This window comes from Coccinella septempunctata, chromosome 8 (assembly GCF_907165205.1).
Source record: "Coccinella septempunctata chromosome 8, icCocSept1.1, whole genome shotgun sequence".
NCBI classification, from domain to species: domain Eukaryota; kingdom Metazoa; phylum Arthropoda; class Insecta; order Coleoptera; family Coccinellidae; genus Coccinella; species Coccinella septempunctata.
Window position 1 is genome coordinate 3,978,482 of NC_058196.1, and position 6,525 is coordinate 3,985,006.

Sequence of the window (6,525 nt, forward strand, 5' to 3'; positions counted from 1 at the left end):
CGTTTCGCGAGAATAGAATTTTAGCAAAGTATTATTCTTTTGAGAAATAGGATAGAATTTACTCGAAATTCTAGGTTAAATTTGCATAATTGATTTCCTTTTCAATTGAGAACATTCCAAAACCTATCGTTCGGTTTCTCAATTGTGATTCAATATTTTCAATATTTCAATTATCTTTTTTTCTTTTTGCTTATCCAAATATAAATTTTTTTTTCATTCATTCTTTTGATCTTTGAATATTTAACATGATTTCAGTTTCTTAAAATTACATGAAGAATCGAAATAACAAATAATCATGATACAGTTTCACGAATATAGACTTTTAGCAAAATATCATTATTTCGAAAAAAAAAAGATAGAATGTTCTCGAAACTCCAGGTAGAAACCTGACCGATAGTTAATGAGTTTTCTCAAAATTCGGCATCCCTACTCTTTTAGTAGATAAAGTTCTATTCAGTTAAACTCTGTTCGCTCTTTTGAGAAGTTGAAAATTCTGGCGAAATCCTTAGTGTCTTCTAGATCATTGACAAAGTTTTGTGAATTTTTTCATTCAGAATACCGTATCGATAAAATTCGAAAATGAAGTTAACTAATAATTGGTACAAGGAGTTGATGTAAGTAGTGTATATTCAGCATAACATCGAAATATTTTTCATTTAATCAAGTCTCCATTGAATTTCAGGTTTCTTATATTTCCCACTAATCACTTTTTAAATTTTTTTGAATAGCCACTCTAACCCCGTACTAATTCATTACATTTGCAGAATTGATATTCTTTTCGTTGAAAATATTTCTCCACTTATCGTATTGTTTCAAAATTTTGATTCGATATTTTCAACCCTTCAATAATCAAATAAACTGTTTCTTCTTTTTGTTTGCGTTTTGAAATATAAAACAGGCTTATTTCTTTCATTTTTGTGGACTTTGACTAGCAGAAAATCATTTCGGTTCCTCAAAATTACATGCATATTCAAAATAACAAATAATCATGATACCGTTTCGTGAGAATTACATTACATTACTTAGATTATAAACTTTTAGCAGAGTATTAATCTTTCGAAAAATAAGATAGAATGTTCTCGGAATTCTAGGTTGAATTTGCATAAACGATTTCCTTTTCAATTGAGAACATATCGAAACTTATCCTATGGTTTCTTAATTGTGATTAGATATTTTCAACTTATTCAATATTTCAATTATCACTTTCTTTTCTCTTTTGGCTCTTCCAAATATAATTTTTTTTCATTCATTCGTGTGAACTTTGAATGGTTTACATTTTTTTAGTTTTTCAAAATTACATGCAGAATCAAAATAGCCAAGGATCATTATACTGTTTCACGAATATGGATTTTTTGCGAAATATTATTGTTTTGAAAATAAGATGGAATATCTTTTAATTTCCCAGTTGAATTTGCAGTTTCGTATCTTTTGAACTAAGGAACATCTAAAAATCTCAAGGTATGGTTTCTCAATTGTGATTCAGTATTTTCAACTCATTCAATATTTCAATTATCACTTCCTCCTTTTGCTCTTCCAAATATGAATTTTTTTTTCATTCATTCTTGTGATCTTTGAATAGTTAACATAATTTTAGTTTCTCAAAATTACAAGCAGAATCAAAATAACAAATAATCATGTTACAGTTTCACGAATTTAGACTTTTAGCAAAGTATTATTCTTTTGAAGAATATGATAGAATGTTCTTGAAATTCCAGGTAGAAACCTGATCGATAGTTAATGCGTTCTCTCAATATTCTGCATCCCTACTTTTTTACTAAATAAAGTTCAGAAATTTTATTCAGTATAATTCTTCCGAATAAAAATTTTTTTTTCATTCATTCTTGTGAACTTTGAATAGTTAACATAATTTCTGGTTTTCGAAATGACATGCAGAATTAAAATAACCAAAAATCATTATACTGTTTCACAAATATATATTTTTCGCGAAATATCATTTTTTTGAATATAAGATGGAATGTCCTCTAAATTCCCAGTTGAATTTGCAGTTTTGTATCTCTTAAACTCAGAAACATCTAAAAAACTCAAGGTATGGTTGCATAATTGTGATTCAATATTTTCAACAATTCTGATATTCCAATCATCACATTCTTCATCTTGTTTGCTTTTCTAACTATAGAGCTGTTTTCAATAGGATACATTTAAAAACATATTATAATGTCTCATAGTTCTTATTCAATCTGAATGACTGACTCTCCTCTGAACACGAGTTTTTGGACTGCTGCTTGATATCGAACTGATTGATAACGGTAGTGATATAATGAAGTAGATCATGGATTACCACTTCGAGGTCAAAAAATAGACGAGATCCGATCAAGTTTGCGACACCGATGATGAAATTCGATTCTCGCTGAATTCCTTATTTTTGTGCCTATCTCCTTTTTACGTACATCAATTTTTTGTTGCTCTTTGTATTGTTTGGCAGTCATGTACCTGTTGAGCCTAATATTAACCCATTCGTTATTTACAGGGAACGCCGGCGGGAGCAGGAAAAACAGTTGAGAGCCAGGATGCAAGAAAATACGGGAGGTACACCACTAGTGCTTCCCCCCCTCTTCGGAAATCCAGTTAAGGTGAGCTTTGAACCATTTATTACATATTTTTACAAATAATCACTGATGTGCTTTCGAAAAGTTTATTGTGTTTTTCGATGAGTCCTATCAGTTTCAAGTACCCTTAGTGATATATTCCAGGGTGTTAGTATTATCACCTTCTAGGAAGAACTGCTCACATCAGGATAAAAACAGAAAGAGCTGTTGATGTATTTACCGTCTGATCTCTCACCTTCTTGAAATGTGACCCAGTCTCACAACGGCCCCTTATGAAATCATCTTTCCGTGCATATTTCAATACCCAATCAAAAGTGTATTTTTCAGAATGTCGAAACAAATACCCACGTATTTCTCATGACCAATTTCCACACATTATATCGATCCATTTTCCACAAGCACGAAAGGTTCTGTGAAATGCAAAAAAAGAGATTCAGAACATCTTAGCGCCCATCAGATGGTATCCAATTTGAATATAAAATGGGCCTATGACCCACAATCCGGGATTGGGGATTCTTAAACGCACCTTTTTTAGTTTCGATCCGCCAGTCAGTATTTGTTCTATCATCTTTCCCTATAGATTAATCACAATATTTTAGAAGTGATATTTTATGTAGACATAATGATATGGATCTCTAAGCCCCAACATTATTTCCTGGAGTCCTCGCGTATAAATCCCCCCATTTTAATTTTTTCGACAACTTCGAAACTTTACAATATCATAACATCTTCGATAATGAAATGATAATTCAAAACTGTATGAGTCATTATAATTTTGAAAAATTATCCTAGTAGCCTTGCTTTAATCATCTTTCAACTGATCTCAATTTTTTTTAATTTTTCTCAGTTTCCTACAAATAAGAATGACCCGTTGGTGAAAAGAATTAACGGCGTACTGGGAGAGTATAGCAGGGCCAAGCATTTATTCGATGGGAAGAAGGTCTTGATCCAGCCTGGTTTCACCACTCTATATGCGGTGCAACCGAGAACACACATGCCACCCCATCAGCCAGCAAACAGGTAATTAAATGAAGAATTCATAAGACCCTTACTGACATTGAGATGTGTCTCAACAACGCTATTTTTCCAACTTATTTCAAATACTTGTCAGGATTGATCGGTAGAATGTCACTGCTTAATTTTTGTGACGAGCATTATGAAGATGTTATCCTTGACTTCAGTCAAGGAAGATTCAAATCATCTTGATGCACATTTTATCGTGCAACGCGTCATATCTCAATGTGCAGCCCTTTTTGAAATACCCAAACTTTTACTGAACTACTTTATATAAACAGAATACTAATCAATATTTTTCCTTGCAGACCAACTTCTGTTGAAGCCAGGCACGAGTTGATGAAGAAAAATAACCACCACCATCCTGGCTTTCATTTTATGCCCGAGAAGAAACCGATTCAACACAGGCCAGTCGACAGCAGGCCACACGAAAGCGGCCCTTTTCAGGGCCACCAGGTCAGGCAAATCAACAAAAACAACTACGAACATAGCGGAAACGGCGCATATCAACAAATGATGCGTCGTCCTATGGCCATGGGTCGTCCTACTGCTTATCGAATGACCCGTCCAGCCGGCCCTGTATCGAACCAACAAAGGCCCTTCGACATCAGACCCCACGAACGCGGCCCTTATCAGGGCCACAAGAATAGGCAAATTAACTACAACTATGCCGCCTACAAACAGAAAGTAAATGGTCTATCTCCACTAATAATGCGTCGTCCTATGACCATGGGTGATCCTAGTCATAATCAAGTGAGGCGTACAGCCGTTCCTGTACCGGTAAGTATGAAACACCAGTTCTTCTAAAAATTATGCCTCGCTGTGAAATACGAGCTGAAAGATTTTGGATTTATTTAAATTATTCTATTGCCTTCGTAATTCGACGTACAGCATGTATTATCCTCTCAGCATTTCCATCCAATAAACGTTCTGAGTGGTAAATAAGTGAACTCTTGTCAACTCCAGACTCTTTCAAAAATCGTAGTAAATTTCATTATCGAAACTAGGTATCCTTAATACTTACACATGATTTTTATTTTACAGGACAGAAAAACTCTACTTCACCAGAGTCCAGCTTCCTCGAACTTCGAAGTAGACAGGGCTCTGAAGGAAATGATCATTATGAAAGCAAAACTTTCGCCTATTGTTCCCATTTCGGGGTTGGATATTAACAAAAAAAAATTTTTCTTCCATCATCCTAAGGCAACGGTGAGTTTGATAAGATATTTTTTTCCTATTTCAATCCTACATTTTTTTCATATTGATAGGGAGAAAAAGAAACCACACATCGATCAACACTAATTCCTTTTTTCAATTTCAGCTATCAGAGATGCCCCTTTGTAAAGGTTCCTCTACCCCGAGTAAGTACAAATAATTTATCTCCACATTTACGCTCCCAACATTCAACTCATCTGAGAAACTAAAATTTCTTTCGAAACCAAATTTCTCTGATTTGTCTTTGCAATGAAATTTCAACGTATACACACAGACTTCATTTCAAATCTTGAGTCAAAATTCAGGGACGTCGAACGGAACATGAAAATCGCCAATCACGTGATAAAATTGAAATACAATATCACAGGAAGCCTGAATGGAAATCCGCGAACGGGCAGTTTTCAGCCGATGTGATGGTTCTAAATAACCTGATTTTCATTCGAAAACTTGTTCGTTTTCACTTGCGAAAATTTTAGGGAATTCGATTTTTTGGCGGGGTCTTTCAGCTTGTTGAAACTTTTTGTTTCGTTAAGGTCCATTTTTTCATATATGATGAGATTTTAAGGAATCTGAACTACTGAATTTCTTTATCATTTGGCCGACGTTTCGGACATTATTCAGCTTTTTCTCAAGGCTACAATGTAAATTGATATGAAATGTATTGTCGAAGTATTGCACATAATGCTGCTCAGAACTTTAACTAGGAAAACTTCTGATCACCTATGAGGTAATTGGTTGCGAGAATAGATCTAGACCTTGCTGGCTTTCACCAAAATTCGAAATTTTTATCTAGTAACCATTATTTTTCCTTTTCAGAACAGAATGAAAAACTTTCCGATCAAACCTTGCACAACATCTCTGGGACATCAGCGTAAGTAACTCTCCGTCAAATGCTTTCGAACCGCATTCCAAACCGTAGATTCGCATTCAACTAATCCTTAATTTCTCCTCCAGCGATCTCAGAATACAATTGGCGTTGTCCGATATCAGCGACGACGAGGAATAAGACCATTCTGTAGTGAAAAGAACGCTGTCTAACATAACGGCGATACCACCCGCCAATCACATGGACGTCATCCCGCAAATCCTGAAGGACTATCTTGAGAGAGTCAGCGCCCAAAGCAGCAGATTTTTCAGTGCCCATACTCTGTTATAATTATTCAAATAAATAAATAAGCCAAAAATTATATTTTTTCATTCTTGAAACCATCTAACAATTCAAATTTTCAAAAAAATAAAATAGCGATTATGTTAATTTCATAACAAATATTTTTATGAAGTATGTTCACAACAGAAAATAACTGAAAATTTTTGTTTTTGAAAAATAAGTACCCGCTCAGTGAGATAATTTTCCTTTTTTGTATTCAATCAACTTGTTCACTTCCTCGAAATCAACACTTCCCGTAAGTTCATTTTCTATAGAAGAGCGTACCGAAGAATTATTTGGAGTATTCTTGAATTTTTTCGGAACCTTTCTCTTACCTCTTTCTCTTTCAATACATTCGCAGGAATAATTTCTTTTATTAAAACCATTTCTCCACTCATCGTATGGTTTCAAAATTTTGATATAATAATTTCAACTCTTTCAGTATTTTAACTGAGGTTACTTTATTTGAGGTTGCTCAAAACACCTCTTTAAATGGAGAATATTCTCGAATCAAATATATAACGTTGAAACGGATTAATTGGGTTATTCACGAGAGTTACATATATAGCATCATTGATTTTT

At 34.0% G+C, this 6,525-nt stretch overlaps 1 long non-coding RNA gene across 1 annotated transcript; it reads left to right on the forward strand.

Annotated features, from left to right (window-relative positions):
• The first annotated feature begins 4,772 nt into the window (after positions 1-4,772).
• On the forward strand, positions 4,773-5,983 carry LOC123318804. The gene is made up of 4 exons (XR_006538399.1): positions 4,773-4,790; positions 4,903-4,942; positions 5,613-5,667; positions 5,751-5,983. It is a non-coding gene; the product is annotated as an uncharacterized LOC123318804 (long non-coding RNA).
• The last annotated feature ends 542 nt before the right edge of the window (positions 5,984-6,525 follow it).